The 23,450-nt window shown below is 39.3% G+C and overlaps 1 long non-coding RNA gene across 1 annotated transcript; it reads left to right on the top strand.

Moving 5' to 3' along the window:
* The first annotated feature begins 609 nt into the window (after positions 1-609).
* On the top strand, positions 610-21,823 carry LOC124595042. The gene is made up of 2 exons (XR_006978173.1): positions 610-921; positions 21,383-21,823. It is a non-coding gene; the product is annotated as an uncharacterized LOC124595042 (long non-coding RNA).
* The last annotated feature ends 1,627 nt before the right edge of the window (positions 21,824-23,450 follow it).

The raw sequence follows: 23,450 nt of genomic DNA, 5'->3' as shown, positions 1-23,450 counted from the left end.
CGAAAGGAAGCCGCAGATCTCTCGTGACAACAGCGACTACGAGAGATTCATCTAGTATCGTCAGATCGCTCTTCTTAAGCTCAGTCAATTTCCCCATCCGCTCAGAATCCGACAATAAATTGTACTCGTCCTTGTGAAATTTGTTATAATGGCCTTCAATACTAAACTTCCGCTGACCAACGAGAATACTGCCGCATATTAAACATTTCGAATTTTCACGTTTTTGCACAGAGAAAAAATGATTCTCCAATTACTTTTTAAAAGATAGCAAATCTCCACTTCTCCGTTTCCTTGTTTCACTCTGCATTTTCCGGTTCTTGAAATACAACGTTCACTACGTAGTGATCGCTACGCATTAACGTCCGCAGCTTAGCCTGGCACTACACTGCCGCAACCTGCCTGCTGTCGCCACTGCCCCAGTCGACGATTGCATGCGAGCAGCACACGTGCGGCGCTGGGCGCTCATGAGCCGCGTGCAACGTTTGCCCGCCCCTGGTCTATGCTATAGGGCCACCTCCCGTCTTTTTTTCATCTCCATGACCTCCATGGTGTGATATCTACGCAGCCGTGTCAATGATCTTTGTTGTGTAGTCAGAGATGTGAAATACGAGTGCGGTCTTCATGGAGGTAGAATATTTTTACCTCCATGGTGGTCTTCGACCATAGGTACTAATATCTATGGTCGAAGAGTGTGGTATACTATATTATGAGAGTCTTTGAAGTTAAGGGAACGTGTATTTGTATTTAGAAGGTTTTGGCTTGCAGCATAGTCGCTGATGTTGATGTTTGGTGGAAGGTAGCGCAGTGCTGTCAGCTTCGAAATGATTCAGTCACTTTGGAAATTTATCAGTTATTGGTATTTCAGATATTTAATGGTGACTGAATTGTACATGGTAGAGAGGTGGGAGAGAGCAGTCATAAGTATCCTTTTCGTAATGTAGGAATTACACGGAATTAATCCGGTATTTGAATGGAAGTGTATTTAATAGTTAAGTACTTGTTACAAGGGATAGCAGTGCTGTCAGTATTCCGAGTACAGTAACAGGTCGCAGTGCCGCCAGGACTGCGGGCTGCCCTACAGTATCGTACACATTACTGTGGTGTGTACAGCTATTCCACTTTTTTGTGTGTGCGGGAATTCATGTTGTGTAATAAAAGATTTTTCTGTGTGTCTGTATGTATTTCTCGTCTTCAGCGAAGACTGTCCCGGATAGTACTTGTGTTTGGTGCTGCCACAAATTACTTGCGTGCTCTTATAAACTAAATGTAGTAATAGTTACACGATGATATTACACATTAAATACTACTACTAGCGTAACTTAAATTTAAAAATATTCGCTTTAGTAGGTTAGATAATGTAAAAGTCGTGAAGTATTTTTAACCTTATTATATGCATTACATTACGTTAATAATTGTTCCATAGAGCATGAATATGACATTTCGTAACGATGTTGCTATTCTCTATTACCTTGAAAATCAAACCTGTTGCCGAGCTGTCTGTAGGACTGCATAATAGGTTGGAGCATCCTGTGCTAACACTGCATAGCCCTCAAATTACCCTTTAAAGTGAATAGACGTATCTGATACCCTTGCAAAAGAAAGCTAATAATCCATCTACCTGCTGAGGATACAGGACTGAATGCCTGAGGAGTGCATTGATACTCGGCAACTACATGTGCTTCTGCTATACTCCAATTAAAATTATTTTTATATTGATATTTCAGGGAATTGAGTGGTAGGGGACATATATCATCTAGTCCTAGTTCTTTCTTGAGTGCAGCACACTCACTGTGTTGACTGTTTTGTAAGTATATACAGCACCTTGTAAAATGTAGTTGGCTGCACGTTGGCAAGACTGCACCCTCCCACTGCAAACTGTCAATCACAAAGTAATTTCAGTTGGAGTAGATGACTATTGTACATATTCTGGAGTCTTACTCATAGGTAAAGAGAACTCAGTGCTATTGATTCCAACATCTTTCAAGATTTTCCCTTGTCCTCCTCCTCTGCACATGACAGTGCTGGGAGTGGGGGTGAGAGTTTGTACTGCTGTCTGTAATGCACATCTAGAGGCCAAATTGATCATTTGACAACAGTTCTGTAATGTTGAGGCTGACACAGCCCTCCAAGAAGTCAGTGCGCAGTATGTTGCTTTGTCCTTGGGGTACCTACAATTGATAATTTATAGGGTGCAGTCATCAGCTGATGTTGACTGAGAGTGACTACTACAGACAGCTTTTCAGTATTGTGTTTCAAGATAGATGGTGGAAATGGATTATTTGGTGTACTCTCGCGTGGTGGGGAACTCCCTGTGCTTTTCGACCTAAATAGCCATAAGGTGACAATGTCCACACAGTCTAAGCTTGGAAAGAACAATTTAGACATATATTAACAGACTGTTCACAATGTCTTGGTCATTGTGAAGACACAGTCCATTCTGCTAAGCTGAACTGAGCATGCAGATTTGCTTTTACCTCTGTTACATTGGTTATTTCTTATTGTCAAGAGTATCAAGAAATAAGTCATGAGTGTGGTGACACATTTGTTTGAGCAGATTATATAACCTGTAAAGTACCTATTTTGCAGGAAAAGAAAATACCACTGCTCAGCTTCCAGTACTTCGGGCTAAGCAAATGCACTGAGCCAACGCATAATTACCACTGCTCACTATGAGAAAATGCCACCTGATGGCGTGGCGGGCATATGACGTGATAAGGAGAGTATGTAATTGGAGCAAGGATGATTGGGTAAGAATTCTAGTAGTAATATGGGCCACAATTGTGGAAACCGATTGACGCAAATGACACTGACAAAGGGCAGATTTATGTGGCTCGGCACTTGGAACGAGCATCTCAGAAGGAGCGAAGCTAGTTGTGTGTTCTCATGCTACTGTTGTTAGCATCAGTGGAGACTGTTTGAAGGACAGTGACACCACCAGTAAGCAACAGGACCCATGGATAAGTGGAAACATGTTGCTTGGTCAGATAAATGTGTCTTGGTACATCAGGTCGATGGTTGTCTGTATAAGCTATTATCCAGGTAATGGGTGCTCAAAATGTGCAGTACCGCGCACACAGGGTGGTGTATTATGTATTATGCTTTGCAGGACATTTGCTTGGGCTTCTGTGAGATATGTGTTTGTGTATATTGAAGGAACCATGACAGCTATGGACTATGTGAATATTATTGTGAACCATCTGCATCGCTTCACACTCAATGTCTTTCCTGATGACAGTGGCATCATCCAGGTGGATAACGGTCAGTGTCACAAGGCCAGAATATTGCTACATTGCTTTGAGGAGCGTGATAGGTAACTTACACTGATGTCTTGGCCACCAAATTCTCGTTTTCTGAACAAAGTGGAACACATCTGGGGTGCTATTGGGCTCTATCTCCACACTTGCACACTACTGACTTAAGGGAAGTTGGAACGCCCTATCCTGACAATGTTAAATTTAGTGACTTGGCTTCCCTGGATTTCAGGAACCACTGTAGCCATTGACACGAAACTTTTACAGGACATTAAACTGTATGTTTTGAATCTACTGAACTACAATAATTGCATTTCAGCCGCTGCATTTGAAAATACAATTTTTTAATTACATGGTTAAAATTGTGTGTACTTTTTGTATGTTATCCTAAATAATTTTAATTATTCATAACATTATGTTCTTCTTTTAGTTTAATAGATTCGGGATACGTATATTATTACTCCCTAAAAGTTTGAATAATCAAAAATAGTTTCTGAGATTTAGGGAAAAATGCAACAGAAAATGTAAATTATCAGGAACGGCTTCTAAAGTTTCAAGAGACTGTCCTCTTCATCTTTTTCCGAGTTTTTTCTTCTTTCTGAACTCCTTAGTGGCCAACTTTGCTGCATACTCTGCTTTATCAGTGCGAACCATGTCCATCAAGTTCTCTGATGCAGTTTGCCCCATGATTAATCCCCATATGCTGTAGCACTTTCACCCGACCAATGTTACCATCATTAAAAGCAATAACGGCATCACTGACCACCCACTTTAGTTTTGTCATTCCAACAAAATCATTTTTTGGTAAGCAGGTCCATGTAAGATTATTGGGATATTGTTTGACCATTCAGACACTTCAGTAATTCAGGATTTGCCAGGTCTCTGTAAATAGGTTTTATGATATACATAACTGCTGTTGAGATTAAATGTTTATGCCTGTATCAACTGTTTGAGTACTGGGTATTGCGGTTATTGCATCATGAATCAGGTCCAGGAGAGCAAAGGTGGTGTACTGGTATTCCATCAGTTGACAGTCTGTGGAAGAAGGTAGCCCATACTGCCTGCTTCATTTTCAACAAATCCTCAGTATTATTTCTGATGGCCATACCGTAATACTGCCATAGTTCATCAATCATTTTGTCTGTCAGCCTGCCTCTTATGGTTTTACCATCAGAAAGTTTCTTGTCTCTCAAACTTTGTTTCAACTTCTTCAACCTGGTGTCCATCCTCTTCTGGGCAAGGCATGACGTTTAACCTTTATAGCACAGTAATCCATAGCCTTCTATATGAAAAATTACTGATTTCATTAGATCTTGAAGTAATACACGTAAAAATTTTAACATTTTCAACCAGTGTAGATTACATTTTAAAAAATAAAGTAAAATACTTCCTATGTGAGCTTGTATTCTCGATGGCTATCGCTGCTGTCGTAGTCCTGAGTAAAAACCACTGACTGCTGGGGTTGACACAGTTTTCCACTTACATCGGCACAATTGCAGCATCTGGCACCAATCAGAGATGGCCAAAGTGATGCTTATGCAAAAGGTGAGTTGCACAGCTCACAGCAGCTCCAGTCCGCCATGGAATGAGTGATGTCGGGACCCTCCTCACACTACTTGATGAAGTTTTTTCTGTGTTCCCTACATAAGTCTGACAATTTTCAACAAAAGTAAGTGTTCTAGCTCAGTGGACACAATTTAATGTGAAATCTGAAACACATTGCCACTTCACGTTTCTGAACTAGATAAATGCTAAAAGTTAAAATGTGTTTGAATAATAAGATTGAACTTCTTGAACAAACACTGTTTTAAGTTTTGTATGTAAGTAACCTTGCTTCACCTCAGGCTTTGCATTGTCATTGTGTTTATTTCTTCTTCGCGTACATTTTATGTATCTTGTGACAATCAATTTGTCATAGATTTATACTGAAAACACCATTACTTGATAACTCAGAGCGCTATCACCCAGACAACAGTGTTGGTCCAACCAATGAAATATGTGAGGTGGACCTGCTGCCCTGCATGTTAGGTGGGAAACTTCAAAATGCTAGGGAGCAAACAGTAATAGAAAAGCCTCTGACGTTAGGACTAGCATGGCAGCAGAAAGGTAACTGCACCTGCTTTGAAAATTAAAAAGACCCTTTGAAATCTTGAGTTAGTCCCTAAAATGACCCCACCTTTGCACACCTCTGCAGGATATCATGGCCAACAACTCAAAGTTAACCAGAAGACTACAAAGAAATATCAACACAGAAAAGACTAGAATTGAATCTTAAGCATTTTGATATGTAGGTCCTGGCAGATTAGTTTGATGCACTTGTTGATTTTATAGAGAGAAGGAAGATTGATATCTTAGGACCGAGTAAGAACAAGTGGAAGGGAAAGAATGTCGGATCACATTGGAAAAGCTGAAAGTTTTCCTGGCACGAGAATCAAGTAAAAGTATGTAACGGTACTGTATTTTAGGCATAAACTCCACACAAATTTAGGCTCTCATTGTAGTGGTGAGCAAGCTTTGAAATTCTATTGTCATAAACTTTTGTCACCTAGGACTTCAACCAGTTAGTCACATCCTCTGGCAGTTTGTGATAGCCTAGCTTCTGTGCACAATTTGATGCAACAAACTTGGTGAAATTTGTGGAAAACCAAATGGGAGGTCTATTATGAATAGGTGGTTTTCTTGAATGTTCTGACTTTTGTGGCCAGATTGTCAGTCACAGTGCTTGGCCATCTACCTTGCTCTTCATGGTGAACATCAGTTTGGCCACTTTTAAACCTCTTGCACTATTAGGAAACTCCGTCAGTGATTATATTATTTCTGTATACATTTCTGATAAATGTCTATTAGTTTATGTTTTTTTTGCCAACAAAAACCTTATTTCTGAGTGCACTTCATAACTTGCACAATTTTAAAGTCTGGCACACGTTTAAAACTTGTACTGTGAAATAATGGCAAATTATATAAACCTCACAATGGTACAGGTGGACTGCCAACTGAACTGATAAACACTCGGACAATAATACAGGCCTACCCCTTGTTACTGCAGGTGGAAACATAATCTACTTTCTGGATGTCATCGTAGATGACGTGTCTGATACATAGGGTGTCGGTGAGATAATAATTAAACTACAAGAAAGGTAAACAGAAAGATACTTACTATTGTGAATGCACATGAGGACAAGAATGCATGCTGTGGAGATGTGTAAGTGTCATGGGAGATTCAAGTGACGAAGTTGATGAGGAAAGGTTTGGACACTAAAGTGTGCTCGGGTCTAATGGCATTGGTGCAAGGAACAGAATAATCTCATTATTGAAAATATTTGTTTCAGGAAACAGCTCAGTCAGTCAAAATATATATTTGGTTTGGTGAACAGAGACTGATTGATTCTGTTATTTCTGATAAAGGCACTGGGATCCTTTACACCTTTGCAAAAATCCTCATGGGAGAGAGAATGTGGACAGTGACCAAAAGCTACTGTTATTCTGAGAATTACCCCTTCAGTAGAAGTGAATCGAAATCGCCTGAGAAATGGATGGAAATATGGAAATCGGAAGGGATTTGTGACCAGTCACCCAAAAATTAAACAGGAACTTGAGCAGGGTACAGAATTTAAGGAAGTTCTTGTGGACACTGCAGCGGGTGCAGTGGGAAAAACTAGTACAGCAGTGAAAGTGAGGCATCTTCTTGGAATAATTCCATTCAATTTTTCCATTCAGTTTGCCATAAAATAATGAAAGACAGCAAGAAAAGAGAGAGATGAGAAGGGAGCAGAAAAAAACAAACATGGAAAGGCCTAGAGACTCATATAAAAAATCAGATACCTGATAATAGTGCAAAGAAACAATAAAAGAAAAAAAAATTGTCTAGAGTGTTCTGAGAAATGTGAAGGGTAAAAATAACTAGAAAGCACTGTGCTGAATTGTGAAAATGAAAAGTAATACATTGGCACCAATAAAAGTTCAGGGGAAGGAAGATGAAACCCTAACATGGAGGTATGAGACAATATGAAAAGAGATTAAGTATCATGAATAACTGGAATAGATTGACCAGAGAAAGAATTAGGAAAGTCAGAAAAAGAGAAGTGACATGGTACAGCCTTTGCCTGATGTTGTCGATGCCTTGAAGAGCAGGGACAAAAGCAAATCACTGGGTGTAGATGGCGTGCAGACATGATCAAAAATGGTTCAAATGGCTCTGAGCACTATGGGACTTAACTTCTAGGGGACTGATGACCTCAGAACTTAGAACAACTTAAACCTAACTAACCTAAGGACATCACACATATCCATGCACGAGGCAGGATTCAAACCTGCGACCGTAGCGGTCGCGCGGTTCGAGACTGTAGCGCCTAGAACTGCTCAGCCACGCAGACGTGATCAAACCTGCTGCAATGCATAGGCTCCACCATCAGTACAGAGTAATAAACACCATTTGGAAAGAAGGAAAAAGTCCCCACAGGCTGGAAAAATGGTGTAATTGTGCCAGTCTTTCCTTGTGTAAGAAAGAAAGCTAGTGGAAATGTGGCAACCAAATAGGGATCACATTTCTGTTCCACGGACTTATATTGATGTAGTAAATTATTGAACACTATTTAAAAACTATAATTGAACCACAATTTGAAAAAGAATATATGGATTTAGAGATAATACAACAGCAGACCACATTTTAGCTTTTTGGATGATAACAGAAAAATATTGGGAGAAAAGAGGAGTTAACATCTTTGTTTTCCTAGATTTAGAAAAAGGCCTACAACAGCTTGCCAAGAGAAATTATGGAAAATCTGGCTAGCAGGAATGTACCAATCTCTCTTATCAGCACAGTACTGCCAGAGTTGCATCTGTGTAGGAGATGGTGTCTGGTTGATCACAAGCAAAGAAAGCAAATGGGCACTGCATGGATGCTGATCCTATTCATCACTATGATGGATGAAGTAATTACTAAAGTGCAACAGAAATTAACATATGGAACCACCTATTGAGGCAATTTGGTCTAAAAAGCAGTCAGGCAGCCAGCAGACAAATATTGTGTCAACATTGACCCAGATGGAGAGATATTGGCACTTTCAGTACATTGATAGTATCACAATTTGAGACAACAACTCTTCTGCAAAAATAACTAATATAATTCAAAACGATTTCACTTTTACCACTGAGATAGGATTCTCTTGTAGGACAACCAAATCAGGAATAATTTTTTTACCAAAAACTACACAGTGATTTTTCCACTGTTTACAAACTCTGGGGATTGATCGAGGAGAGAATACAGAACAAAAAGGCGTAATAAACTTGTGTCCAGAAATGCATGGTTTCCATGAGAGAGAGAGAGAGAGAGAGAGAGATCACTCATTCGGTCATACATTGTTATAGAGGCTGTGGTCTAATATGTGCTGTACCATGCAGCCACAGTTACAGTATGTGTTGAAAATGGTTTCTATATGCCTCAACACAAGCATTTACATGCCATAGCAACCAGGCTGGATCCAAACAGTGTCAAAAGGCAGCATGAATATGCTGCTCCAGTGTCTCCACATTTGGAATGGGCTGCGCATACATGATACCTGTGAGATGACCCCATAACCAGAAATCGCACTGGTTGAGAGTTGGTGAATTAGCAGGCCATGCATCTGGACCCCCCCCCCCCCCCTTCAGATCCATTGACCAGGAAAGAAACAGTTGAGATATGTCCATACATTAACAGCTAAGTGGGCTGGAGAATCATAATGTAGCAGCCACATAGTCCATTGAACTATCAGTGGCACTTCTTCCAACAGGGAAGACAGTCACCTGCAGGAGACTCGGATATTGACAGCTTGTTAGGAGACATGGAAGGAAGACTGGTCCCAAAATACAGTCGCCAATTATCGTAGTCTACATATTCTGGCTGCATCGACCCTAATGATTCGCTGTCACTGTACCATGGGGGTTCTGCACACAATCCCACAGGTGACTATTATGAAAGTTGGGGACACCACTCTTTGTAAATGTGGCCTTATTTACGAATAGGATGAATGACACAAATCTCATAATCGTGTTGCTTAGTGGTGAAACTGCTCCCGGTGTGGAAAGTCTGTTGCTACTAAGCTCTGCACAAGCTGTAAGTGATAAGGGTAGTAACAATTGTCATTGATAGTGTTTCACACGGTTGTCTGTCCTACCCTGTGCTGGTGGGCCAACTACTTGGTATTGACACGGCGGTCGCCTTCAACAGTGTTAATCAAATTTTCTTTCTAGTCTGGTGCCCAAATGTTTCAGGTACATCCTTCATGATTTCCTGCTTCCTGAAATGACCATGTCTCAGCCAAATGGCAAAACACTGTTGCAAACATTGAATGTTGTGGTTTCTGTTCGCGGGGATAGGTCTTGTGATAAAATGTTTTTGCCTGCTGCTCATTGCCATTTGTCTTTCTGTAAGTAAACACCATGTCGGCAAGCTCTCAATTCGAATACAGAACCATTGTGTACAGCGCTGTATCTTATCCACTACAAAGTGAGTCAACAAGAAAAGTGAATCGGACAAAACATTAGCAATTACTATCACAGGAGAGGGTGCTGCGGCTTGACGTATGGGGAACAGTACCGCCCTCTAGGAGGAAACCATGCATACTGTAACTGTGGCTGCATGAGACAGCTTGTATTAGACCTCAACCTATGTAACTAAGTTTGATTGAATAAATGGTCTCTAGCACTTCCGGAAACAAGTTCATTAGATCTGTTTTGTTCTGTATCCTCTCATGAATCAGTCCCTAAAGTTTGTACACTATAGAAAAAAAAAAAAAGAAATCATCCTGTATGTGTCCTTGAAACCTGTGCTACCTATACATTAGGAAACTGAAGTAAAGAAACCACCGTGCGACAGCATAAGAACCTGAAGATTGAGATGGTTTGGATGCATAAAGAGGATGGATCAATAAAGAACATTAGGAAAACAGCTTGAAAAGGAGCTTGTAGGCCAACAACTTTATTCATGATAGTGGGAATGTTATCGATAAGTGCCACTAAAACAGATAATGAATTACCTGAAAGAAAACAATTTATTGACAAATAGCCAACACTGTTTCAGAAAATTTCATTCTTCTCAAACACAACTAGCTCTTTATTTATTGCCGACATGGGTGCGAGAAGTGGCAGTTGGCTTTTATAATGGAAAAATGTGAAGTCATTCACACTTACTAAAAGGAATCTGCTAAATTTTGGTGACATGCCAAATTCCACAAATCTAAAGATATTACAGTTATGAATACCTTAAATTGGAACGATCACATAGATAATGTTTTGGAGAAAGTGAACTAAGACTGCATTTTATTGCCAGAACACACAGTAAATGCTACAGGTGTACTAGAGTGACCTTTGTCCTCCTGTGGTGTATTGCTGTGTGGTGTGGGATCTGTATCAGACTGCATTGACAGAGGACATCCAAAAAGTTGAAAGAGGGCAGCTTGTTTTGTATTATTCACGAAACAGATGAGTGTGTGCCATGGATGTTATGCGAATTGGCGTAGCAACCATTAAAACAAAAGCATTTTTCATTGCAAAAGCATTTTTCATTGCAGCAGGATCTCATCATCAAATTTCAGTAACCTGCTTTCCCTTCGAATGTGCAAGTATTTTGTTGGTACCCACATGCATAGGGAGAAATGATCATCATAATAAAGTATGATAAAGCAGAGCTTGCACAAAAATATACCAGGCACTTAATTGTGAATTGCAGATCGTGTGTGTGTGTGTGTGTGTGTGTGTGTGTGTGTGTGTGTGTGTGTGTGTGTGTGTGTGGGGGGGGGGGGGGTGATGTCTACTAAATGCAGGATAAGATGCTATTGTTGCTCAGGTAGACCTTCTCTGCACTGTGCTAGACATGTTATAGCCACTTCTGTATTTTGGTAATGTCTTTCTTCTCATTCATGGTTCTAGCTGTTAGGAATTTGATAATGCAGTTTTCAGGCTTACTTCACCCCTCTTTGAATAACTGTTGTACAGTTGACTGTCAGATTTTTGCATCTCCTGCAATTTGAGATATTAAGTGTTTTAGAAAATATTGTGGTATGTATAGTGCCATTTCATAATCCACAATGGTGTGAAATACTATATTGAGAAACATACTTGGAATGTAAAGGTGGGTACGCAGAATGAATTAAGATACTCTCTCCTTATCACTACAAATAACATGTCTGTTGACTTGTAGCAATTTTCAAGCAGCAGTGACATGCACAGCCTCCTCCTCACTACTGAATTTTTTTATGAAATTTTACTCCTGCAAAAGTATAATCATAGATATGGTAAGAACAGTCATATCCCTGCATGGGAGAAGTTTTATTCAGGTAAACTGAATGTAATATTGTATTGAAAATTTATATACTATTCATCTTACAAGACTAAGAATGAATAAGCTTACTGTATGTTGCACTGACTAAATGAGATAATGTAGTTGTAAAACAAATACTGGACTTGCAGTCAGTATCAAACTGGTTCAAATACCAATCCAGCCATTCACATTTAGATTTTCAGTGAGATTGCTTACAGCAGGTACTGAGATTGTTCTTTCGGTCTTTCAGAAGAGCAGTGTCAGTTTCCATTGCTAGGAAGTTGGACCCTTCCTGTTGTGCTGAATAGTATATGATAATTTAGAACTGAGAGCCAAATTGAGACTGGAGATGGTGTAAATTAGAGGTTGTGTGGCACTCAGTATTATCTTGTCACACACATTTTACGGTTGTCTTTTCTTGACAGGAGCCGAAGAAGGAACTACATGGCAACACACATACACAAACTCAAAAATTCAAACTAGTTAGCATGTGCATTTGCGGACGAGTCCGCGCACATGTGCACCTGCTGCTGTTTCAGGATCTGCCAAGTAGACACTACTCTTTATTATGTTACATTATTGTCTACATGTAGATCAGTTCTGTACTGTATACAGCTATTTCATTTGTATATGTTGACTATATCTTTTGGGGATACAGTGTTTAGCCCATAGCTAAAGTTACATGTGCTTCACTCTGTTTCTTTCTTTCTCCCCCCCCCCCCCCCCCCCCATGTTTTCTTTTTTTTTGGGGGGGGGGGGGCGAGGGGGTCAAGCTTTCTATGTTTATACCTTCTTCTGGTTATTTTTTATTACTCTAGTCTGCTATTGGCTATTCATTTCAAGCAAACATTAAGACATTGCTTGAACAAGAGTCCTGTAATTTTATCTGAATCCATCACTAACTCAAGGCATTTTTCAAGAGACAAGAATTTAAACTGGAAAAAGCAGGTTTTGGAACTCTTAAAACAACTTATTCAGCCACATGTGCACTTAGAATCATAGTAGAGCATGGGGAGGGACAAATTGGTAAGCTGACAATATTTTGCAAATTTTGATTTACTAATGTCATACAGAGTAATGTTCTGGGGTAACTGATCTCTAAGGAAGGTAGTCTTTGTTGCTCAGAAATATACTTTAAGAACAATATGTGGTGCTCACCCACAATCCGCTTGTAGATATCAATTTAAAGAATTAGGCAGGGTGAATACTGCTTCACACTGTATTTATTCCCTCGTGACTACTGGTTCAAAGTGTCTTTATTCCTTTGTGAAGTTTGTTGTAAAGACTCCATTGCATTTCCAAAGGAACAATGATGTATGTAATTACAATATCAGAAGAAAAAATTACTCCACAGTAATGTTGTTGCCAGCGCAAAAAGGGGTGCACAGTGCTGCAACTAAAGTTTTTTGATCAATGACCCAATGGTCAAAATAAAATTTGAAAACCAACTAAAAAGTGTCTCCTTGACAACTCCTGCCATTCCATAGAAGAATCAGCTATCAGTGTTAAAAGTATTTTTATTTTATGTTACCAGTTTTGATAGATTAATCGTTCATCTTCAGAAGCCTACAAAATTTAACTTGTAAGAATTTGGCTGTACATTTATGTAAAGCATAAGGTGTGTATTAGAAAAACTTATTTAATAATTTATGATAAAGTTCTTATTATTTACATTATCCCAAATTTTGCAGGCTTCTGAAGATGACAGATTAGGATGTCAAAACCGGCAAAGCAAAATAAAAATAACTGTACAACTGATTAATAACTTGTATTCTGAAATATGAGGTCCATCCAGAATGTGAAGAGCATTTGTGCAAACAGTCCATGCACCTGTCTTGAGGCTGTCGCTTGTTTGATGTGACGCATACAGTTGCTGCTCGCAGTTGTAAGTTGGATCTTGTTACACAGTATAGGGACCGATGACCTTAGCGGGTTGGTCCCTTCGGAACTCGCAACATTTGACTGTTTGTTACACAGTAAATGCAGAGATAGCTGTGACCATGCCTGTGCCAATTGTGGATCCTGCCAACTGCATGGTGCGAAGTGTTATTCATTTTTTGGAGATGCAAAACGTTAGACCCTGTGAAATTCACCATAGACTTGTTAGCATTTATGGTGAAGGTATGATGAATGCACCCAGTGTCTGAAAGCGATGCATAATGTTTAAGAATGGGAGAACAGATCTTTATGATGAGCAAAAATCAGGGTGACCCTCCATCATCAGAGATGCACTAAAACAAAACATGGATTGCATCATTTTAAAAAAATGATGATTCATGATTAACAGCATGCATGAACAATGTTAGGAAGTGTCTCATCCAATTGTACATGGAAATTATCACTCGGCACTAGGGATACCACAAAATCTGTGCACAGAGGCTGCCACACAGTCACGGATGACCAGAAAGCTGTGAGAAGGGGTGCTGCATTAACATTCTTGGAGCATCATGAAAGGGACAGCAACATATTCATTGGCCAGATTGTTATAGGGGATAAAACATGTGTTTCTCATAATACCCACACAATGAAGCAAGTCCATGGATAGGCATCTTCAGTTGCCACAGAAGACACGCAAATTAAAAAAAAATGCATCAACTCAAAAACTGATGGCTTCTATATTTGCGACAGTGAAGGGGTCGTATTGTCGAATTCGTGCCCCACAACACTCCAAGCAATAGTGAAACTTACTGTGGTACCCTTGAATGTCTTCATTGGGCTATTCACAACCACCGAAGAGGCAAGCTCTCAGGTGGAATTTAAGTTATGGGTAGAAAAATGGGCTAACCCTTGACTGTAAAAACTTAGAGATAAGTGTTCCCATCTGTTTCTGGGTACGGGAACTATCAAAATTGACATTGGTCTCACCCCTAAATATCACGTACCCTGCAACAGATGGCGACACTTACCTCTATGTAGAGGGTTAGCTTATTTTTCTGTGGATGTCTTCAATTGTTCTGTTGCATGACACGGCGTGTCCGCAGACTGCCCAGTGGACACAAACCTGCTGCATGAGAAATTCCAGTGGGACATTTTCGAGCGTCCTACCTACAGTTTGGACCTGGCACCATCAGACTTTTTTCTGTTTCCAAATTTGAAGGAGCACTTTGCTGGTTAATGCTTCGCAAATGATGATTTCCTGAAGGATAATGTTGTGACCTGCTTGAATAGCCATGTAGTCATAGGGTATGAAGAGGGTATACCCAAAATGATGCCAAGGTACAAGAAGTGCCTAAATGTCAAAGGCTACTGTGTGGAAAAGTATGTGCCAAAACGTGTATATTCTCTTTCTGTGCTATTATTATTATTATTGTTATTATTATTATTTCTATCCTTCTCAGACCTTAGGTCTGGTTAAAAATGGAAAGTGACGCGGACCTTCATCAAGCGTGACTTCCTTTTAACTGTATGGTATATGTTACATTGTATTTAGGAACTTTCGGGTTATTGAACACGTATCAATAATTACGGATTTCTGTAGTTGTATATATACGTTTGGATGCAGCTGTATTGCATTGATGTACTGGTGGATATTGTGTGGTATGACTCCTGTAGTTGATAGTATAATCGGTATAACGTCAACTTTATCCTGATGCCACATGTCCTTGACTTTCTCAGCCAGTTGGATGTACACTCCTGGAAATAGAAATAAGAACACCGTGAATTCATTGTCCCAGGAAGGGGAAACTTTATTGACACATTCCTGTGGTCAGATACATCACATGATCACACTGACAGAACCACAGGCACATAGACACAGGCAACAGAGCATGCACAATGTCGGCACTAGTACAGTGTATATCCACCTTTCGCAGCAATGCAGGCTGCTATTCTCCCATGGAGACGATCGTAGAGATGCTGGATGTAGTCCTGTGGAACGGCTTGCCATGCCATTTCCACCTGGCGCCTCAGTTGGACCAGCGTTCGTGCTGGACGTGCAGACCGCGTGAGACGACGCTTCATCCAGTCCCAAACATGCTCAATGGGGGACAGATCCGGAGATCTTGCTGGCCAGGGTAGTTGACTTACACCTTCTAGAGCACGTTGGGTGGCACGGGATACATGCGGACGTGCATTGTCCTGTTGGAACAGCAAGTTCCCTTGCCGGTCTAGGAATGGTAGAACGATGGGTTCGATGACGGTTTGGATGTAGCGTGCACTTTTCAGTGTCCCCTCGACGATCACCAGTGGTGTACGGCCAGCGTAGGAGATCGCTCCCCACACCATGATGCCGGGTGTTGGCCCTGTGTGCCTCGGTCGTATGCAGTCCTGATTGTGGCGCTCACCTGCACGGCGGCAAACACGCATACAACCATCATTGGCACCAAGGCAGAAGCGACTCTCATCGCTGAAGACGACACGTCTCCATTCGTCCCTCCATTCACGCCTGTCGCGACACCACTGGAGGCGGACTGCACGATGTTGGGGCGTGAGCGGAAGACGGCCTAACGGTGTGCGGGACCGTAGCCCAGCTTCATGGAGACGGTTGCGAATGGTCCTCGCCGATACCCTAGGAGCAACAGTGTCCCTAATTTGCTGGGAAGTGGCGGTGCGGTCCCCTACGGCACTGCGTAGGATCCTACGGTCTTGCCGTGCATCCGTGCGTCGCTGCGGTCCGGTCCCAGGTCGACGGGCACATGCACCTTCCGCCGACCACTGGCGACAACATCGATGTACTGTGGAGACCTCACGCCCCACGTGTTGAGCAATTCGGCAGTACGTCCACCCGGCCTCCCGCATGCCCACTATACGCCCTCGCTCAAAGTCCGTCAACTGCACATACGGTTCACGTCCATGCTGTCGCGGCATGCTACCAGTGTTAAAGACTGCGATGGAGCTCCGTATGCCACGGCAAACTGGCTGACACTGACGGCGGCGGTGCACAAATGCTGCGCAGCTAGCGCCATTCGACGGCCAACACCGCGGTTCCTGGTGTGTCCGCTGTGCCGTGCGTGTGATCATTGCTTGTACAGCCCTCTCGCAGTGTCCGGAGCAAGTATGGTGGGTCTGACACACCGGTGTCAATGTGTTCTTTTTTCTATTTCCAGGAGTGTATTTTTCAATTTTGTTCTCCTGTTTTCTTCTGTATATTTGTTGTACTGGGTATGGATATTTCGATTAGTTGTGTTAATTTCTTCTTTTTATTGGTGAGTATGATGTCAGGTTTGTTATGTGGTGTTGCTTTATCTGTTATAATGGTTCTGTTCCAGTATAATTTGTATTCATCATTCTCCAGTACATTTTGTGGTGCATACTTGTATGTGGGAACATGTTGTTTTATTAGTTTGTTTTATGGCAAGTTGTTGATGTATTATTTTTGCTACATTGTCATGTCTTCTGGCGTATTCTGTATTTGCTAGTATTGTACATCCACTTGTGATGTGATCTACTATTTCTATTTGTTGTTTGCAAAGTCTGCATTTATCTGTTGTGGTATTGGGATCTTTAATAATATGCTTGCTACAATATCTGGTGTTTATTGTTTGATCCTGTATTGCAATCATGAATCCATCCGTCTCACTGTATATATTGCCTTTTCTTAGCCATGTGTTGGGTGCGTCTTGATTGATGTGTGGTTGTGTTAGATGATACGGGTGCTTGCCATGTAGGGTTTTCTTTTTCCAATTTACTTCCTTCGTATCTGTTGATTTTTATGTGATCTAAAGGGTTGTAGAAGTGGTTATGAAATTGCAGTGGTGTAGCCGATGTATTTATATGAGTGATTGCTTTGTGTATTTTGCTAGTTTCTGCTCGTTCTATAAAGAATTTTCTTAAATTGTCCACCTGTCCATAATGTAGGTTTTTTATGTCGATAAATCCCCTTCCTCCTTCCTTTCTGCTTAATGTGAATCTTTCAGTTGCTGAATGTATGTGATGTATTCTATATTTGTGGCATTGTGATCGTGTAAGTGTATTGAGTGCTTCTAGGTCTGTGTTACTCCATTTCACTACTCCAAATGAGTAGGTCAATATTGGTATAGCATAAGTATTTATAGCTTTTGTCTTGTTTCTTGCTGTCAATTCTGTTTTCAGTATTTTTGTTAGTCTTTGTCTATATTTTTCTTTTAGTCTTCTTTAATATTTGTATTATCTATTCCTATTTTTTGTCTGTATCCTAGATATTTATAGGCATCTGTTTTTTCCATCGCTTCTATGGAGTCACTGTGGTTATTCAATATGTAATCTTCTTGTTTAGTGTGTTTTCCCTTGACTATGCTATTTTTCTTACATTTGCCTGTTCCAAAAGCCATATTTATATCATTGCTGAATACTTCTGTTATCTTTAGTAATTGGTTGAGTTGTTGATTGGTTGCTGCCAGTAGTTTCAGATCATCCATGTATAGCAAATGTGTGATTTTGTGTGGGTATGTTCCAGTAATATTGTATCCATAATTTGTATTATTTAGCATGTTGGATAGTGGGTTCAGAGCAAGGCAGAACCAGAAAGGACTTAATGAGTCTCCTTGGTATATTCCACGCTTAATCTGTATTAGCTGTGATGTGATATTATTTGAATTTGTTTGGATATTAAGTGTGGTTTTCCATTTTTTCATTACTATGTTTAGGAACTGTATCAATTTAGGATCTACTTTGTATATTTCCAATATTTGTAGTAACCATGAGTGGGGTACACTATCAAAAGCTTTTTGCTAATCAATGTATGCATAGTGTAGCGACCTTTGTTTAGTTTCAGCTTGATATGTCACCTCTGCATCTATTATCAGTTGCTCTTTACATCCTCGTGCTCCTTTGCAACAGCCTTTTTGTTCTTCATTTATAATTTTGTTTTGTGTTGTATGTGTCATTAATTTCTGTGTAATGACTGAAGTTAATATTTTGTATATTGTTGGCAGGCATGTTATGGGGCGATATTTAGCTGGGTTTGCTGTGTCTGCTTGATCTTTAGGTTTCAGATAAGTTATTCCATGTGTAAGTGTATCAGGGAATGTGTATGGGTCTGCAATGTAACTGTTAAATAATTTAGTTAGATGTGAATGTGTTGAGGTGAATTTCTCTAGCCAGAAATTTGCTATTTTATCTTTTCCAGGGGCTTTCCAATTGTGAGTAGAATTAATTGCTTGGGTGACTTCATGTTGCAAAATTATCACTTCAGGCATTTGTGGTATCATCTTGTATGTAACTGTTTCTGCTTGTATCCACCGTGCATGCCTGTTATGTTGTACCGGGTTTGGCCATTTGTTGCTCCAGAAGTGTTCCATGTCTGTTATGTTTGGTGGATTGTCTATTTTAATGTGTGTGTTATCTATTGTCTGGTAAAATTTCTTTTGGTTTGTGTTGAATGTTTGGTTTTGTTTCCTTCTATTTTCACTTTTTTTGTATCTTCTAAGTCGTTTGGCCAATGCTTGTAACTTGTGCTTCTTTTCATCTAATTGCTCTAATGCTTCTTGTTGTGAGATTTTACCTAACCTTTTTCGTTTTTTTTCTGACATTTCATTCCTTATAAATTGTGTTAGCTGTCCGATGTCTTTTCTCAGTTTTCCTATTCTGATCTGTAGCTTGTGTTGCCATGCTGGTTTTGTGGGTTTCTTCTGTGTGTTGGTTGGTTCTGATCTCTGCCTAGTGTGTATATTTAGTGTTGTGAGTGCTCCTATATAAACTCTTCCATAGTTGTTTTCATTTATTTTGTTGTGTATGATTGTGTTGATAGTTTTTATTGTTGTTTCGACTTGTGGGTTATTTGGCGGTCTATGCAAGAATGGTCTAATGTCTGTATTTGTCTCTTTGTATTCTATATATGTCAGCTGAAATTTTTCTTCTATATCTAACATGTGTGTCACTTCGTGTTCTATTTGTGCTTGTTCTGGTGGCTGTCTTAAGATTTCGTTTTCCTCTGACTGTTTAATTGATGCGTGTTGTTCTTTGTTTGTTTGCTCTGGGATGTTTGAGTCCATTACTGTATTTTCTTCTTCTTCTTCTTCTGATTGCACATTATTTTGTTCCAGTATTTGTTGTACTTGTTGTTTGATGTTTTCTAATTCTGACTGGGGTATCTTGTTATTTTTGATTATCACACGGATCTGATCAGCTAGTCGTTGTTCTGTTAAAAATTTTAATTCTGGGTATCTGGTAATAAATGTTGTGTATACTTGTGATCTGTATCCAGTTGTGTTGGTTTCTAAGTTTGTTGCTTATTATTATTATTATTATTATTATTATTATAGAATATCTTAGGATGGTGAAACATTCTTCACTATCTGGTTGGCCTTTGTATATATCATACTACAGTTACGTACGAGGGCCATCCAGAAAATAAAGGACCATAACAAGATATTCATTATTAAAAATGATGCATAAACTAAATATACATGTTTTTGGCACGTACTTTGACTGCTTTTCCACAAATATAAGAAAGGGGGGGGGAGGAGAAAACGTATGAATGTTCAGCATAGAGCCGTATTTAGTATTTACAAATTAATCTGTGATGTGAATGAATGTAAAATGAAGTTTCACATCAGTATGATTTATTGTGCAGATGATCCATGGAACATGAAGCTAACCAAACTAAACTTGCATTTTGGAGGACTGGGTAACCAATCCCACATGTGACGATACAGATATAAGTTCTCCACAGCTTCCCTACATCATATGGTGTGGGCTAAGATGATTCCTTCTATAGAGCATAATAATTTCCTATCTTATACTGGCCCAGTTAGAGCTAATCTTCCTTCCTTTGTACTACACATTTCTTTTTGACCATTTTTTCATTAATATAGTACAAATAAGTGACTAGTTCATATTGATTGGTTCTCTTCTGGATCAATGTGGAATATCAATTTATACACGTTTATAAGGCTCAGCTTGTCTTGTGATAAATTTACTGGCAGTTCCAGAATGAAATTTTTACTCAGCAGTGGAGTGTGCACTGGTATCAAGCTTTCCTGACGGATGAAAACTTAAGTGCCAGGCAGAGACTTGAACTCAGTAGGCTACCTTTACCTTTCACAGGCAGGTGCTTTACCAACTGAGCTACCCAAGCACGACTCACGACCCATCCTCACAGCCTTACTTCTGCCAGTACTTTGTTTCTACCTTCCCAACTTCACAGAAGTACTCTTGCAAAACTAGCAAGGAAAGTTTCATATCAGCACACATTCCATTGGAGAGTGAAAATTACATTCTGGAATCATACCCTAGGCTGTGGCTAAGCCATGTCTCTGCAATATCCTTTCTTCCAGGAGTGCAAGTCTTGAAGTTTGCAGGAGAACTTGTGTGAAGTTGGGAGATGAGGTACTTTCAGAAGTAAGGCTGTGAGGATGGGTCATGAGTTGCACTTGGGTAGCTAAGTTGTTAGAGCACATGCCAGTGAAAACCGAAGGTCCTGATACGGTGTCTCGGTCCGGCACACAGTGTTAATCTGCCAGGAAAGTTTTACTGACAGTTACTTTCAGTTATGTGTCGCAGTCCAAATTATACATTCATTCTATGCTGTACCGGTAATAATTTATAATCTGAGCAATTCTTTCTCAAACATCAGTGTAAAATAGTGAATTTATTGACATTGGGTGTTAAATAAAGTTTGTAGCCCCATAGATCAGGGTCATTGAAATAGTTGTTGCAGTTTAAAGTATAGGTCGTGGGGTATATTTGTGTTTGAGGAAAGCTGAAGTGAGATGAATCTGACATTCATATGCAGGAATCATTTAAGGTAAAAAAAATTACATGGTTGTTAATAATCTGCATTATTTTTTTAAATTATGAGAGTATTTTACATGGTTTGTGTATAAGTAATGTCATCTCATTACAGTAATATATATAACATAGTTCTGTCAAATGTGTGCCATTCAGCTGTGAGTTGACCTTAACACCACTTCAGATGTTGCCATACTTGTGGTATTTCTAATGCTATCATATTTCAATTATGCTGTTCTGCTTTATGCCACATCATCAATTGTGAGATACACTTTAGTTTAGTGCTCGGACATATGCACAGTGCTGCCTTTTTATTTTGTGTTATAAGCATAGTGTCTCAACATGAAAGTGGGATATCAGTTTACACAAAATTATAAAGGTCATCTGGTTTTGTGATAAAGTCACTGAAATTTATTTTCAGTTGTGTATCCCACGACAAACTACATGCATTCCATACAGTACACGATAGTCTGAGTAGCCTATGTCATTTATCTTGGTGTACTGTTTAGTTGAAAAGGAAGCTCTGCGAGAAATTCAGAATTCTAAAATTTATTACTATGTTATGAAAGAAATGTGTATTTTGCAATATGCTACTTATTAATAATAAACAATGGACTTTTATATACATAGTGTAATCATCATTGTTAATGCTGCTGTTGATCAAATAATCTATTGGTAATATTGTAATGAACAGAGAAAATTGTTACTGTATTATTTACACATTTTGTTGTAAATGTGAAGTCTCATTCTTTTAAAATCCTTATGAGTTGACGCTGCATTCCTATTTTTTATTTTTTAAATTCATATATCAGTTTATACTGTCTTTTCTTTCTTGAGAAATGAGCCTTCAAATGATAAATCTGTACATTCCCAACATTGCTAAAGTTGTTCATAACGTTGATATGGATAAGTATAAACTTACAACAAATTAAGATGTTAATATGTTATGGATAACTACTGCAGTGAATTTTAAATTATCCTTAATGGCACGCAATGGCATAAACAACACTATGACTTGTATATATTGGAGATCTGTGAAGGATTTTAAGTTTCTTTGTTTTCCCATTATAACTGCCTTTGTAACTGTTAGCTTACAGATGAAGAGTGAACTGAAAACTAAATTCAGTATAAGTGGATCATGTGATCTGGCCTTGTATGACAGACATGGTGACTATGAAACTACATAATCAAAACTTATTATATGAAACAGTGAGCAGAGACATAAGGATTCACAAACATTGATACATGAAATAGTTACTAGTGATTCATAGTACTCTAGTGAGTTGTTTGGGAGTTTCAACCAATGATACGAAACTTAAGCACTTCAGCAAAATAATTCTAACCAGAATTCTGTTTTTCTTATCATGGCCTTTCTGCTGATGTAAGGTTTAAAATTTAATACAGGCACAAAACATTTAAAAAACTGAAATGAAATCAATGGTATTGCCAAATACAAGTATCTCCCTGGCAGTAACAATATTATTCTTGAGCAGTTCTTCCAGTTTTCCTATAATTGGTGGGGGGGTTATGTACATCATTTTCAGAAATATAGTGATCACTGCTATATCATTTCCTCTGGATGACTGTGTCTGACCCTTGTATTGCTTCATCCTCTTGCTCCTAATTTTCATTGGTATACTTAGTTTACACATTTATAGTGAATTCCACCATATACTTTACACAAAGTGTTAGGCTGATTTCTCGTTTGTCAGTGTACATCACATATATTATTTCTCTATTGGTACCACTGCATCCACTTCATAGTGATTCCCTCACTTGCATGTAGGCTATTTTTAATTTATTTCTTTGACATTTATCGTTATACTGGGGGAACCTGAGAAACTCCAATGAAATTTAGAAGTTGTTCAGATATATTTTTTGAGAAGTTGGGTATAATTTTGTTTGCTTTCTTTGTATCTCTGTTGCACCTGAAAATATCAATACAGTATTGCAAATGGGCTCAGTATATGCTGTGTGTCTTGTTTGGAAACCTACTTATTCCAGTCATTCATACTTTCTCCTTTCTTTCTATTCCTCCAGTAATATCCATTTCATTCTTCATCCTCCAGCTTTCATTCAGTACTGCCTGGTTCTGTCTCGGATGTGCTTTTCAGTAGTGTGTGTTGTGCGTTAACACAACAGTACAATTATGTATCCTGATGAAGAGGTAGTTGACTACTGCGATTTCACTGAATGTAATGGAAGAGCAGCATGATGATGCTATGCCAAGTTGTTCCATGTGTACTAAATCA

This window comes from Schistocerca americana, chromosome 2 (assembly GCF_021461395.2).
Source record: "Schistocerca americana isolate TAMUIC-IGC-003095 chromosome 2, iqSchAmer2.1, whole genome shotgun sequence".
Lineage (NCBI taxonomy): Eukaryota > Metazoa > Arthropoda > Insecta > Orthoptera > Acrididae > Schistocerca > Schistocerca americana.
The sequence above is the reverse complement of the archived record's forward strand: the minus strand, read 5'-3'. Positions and strand labels throughout refer to the sequence as shown.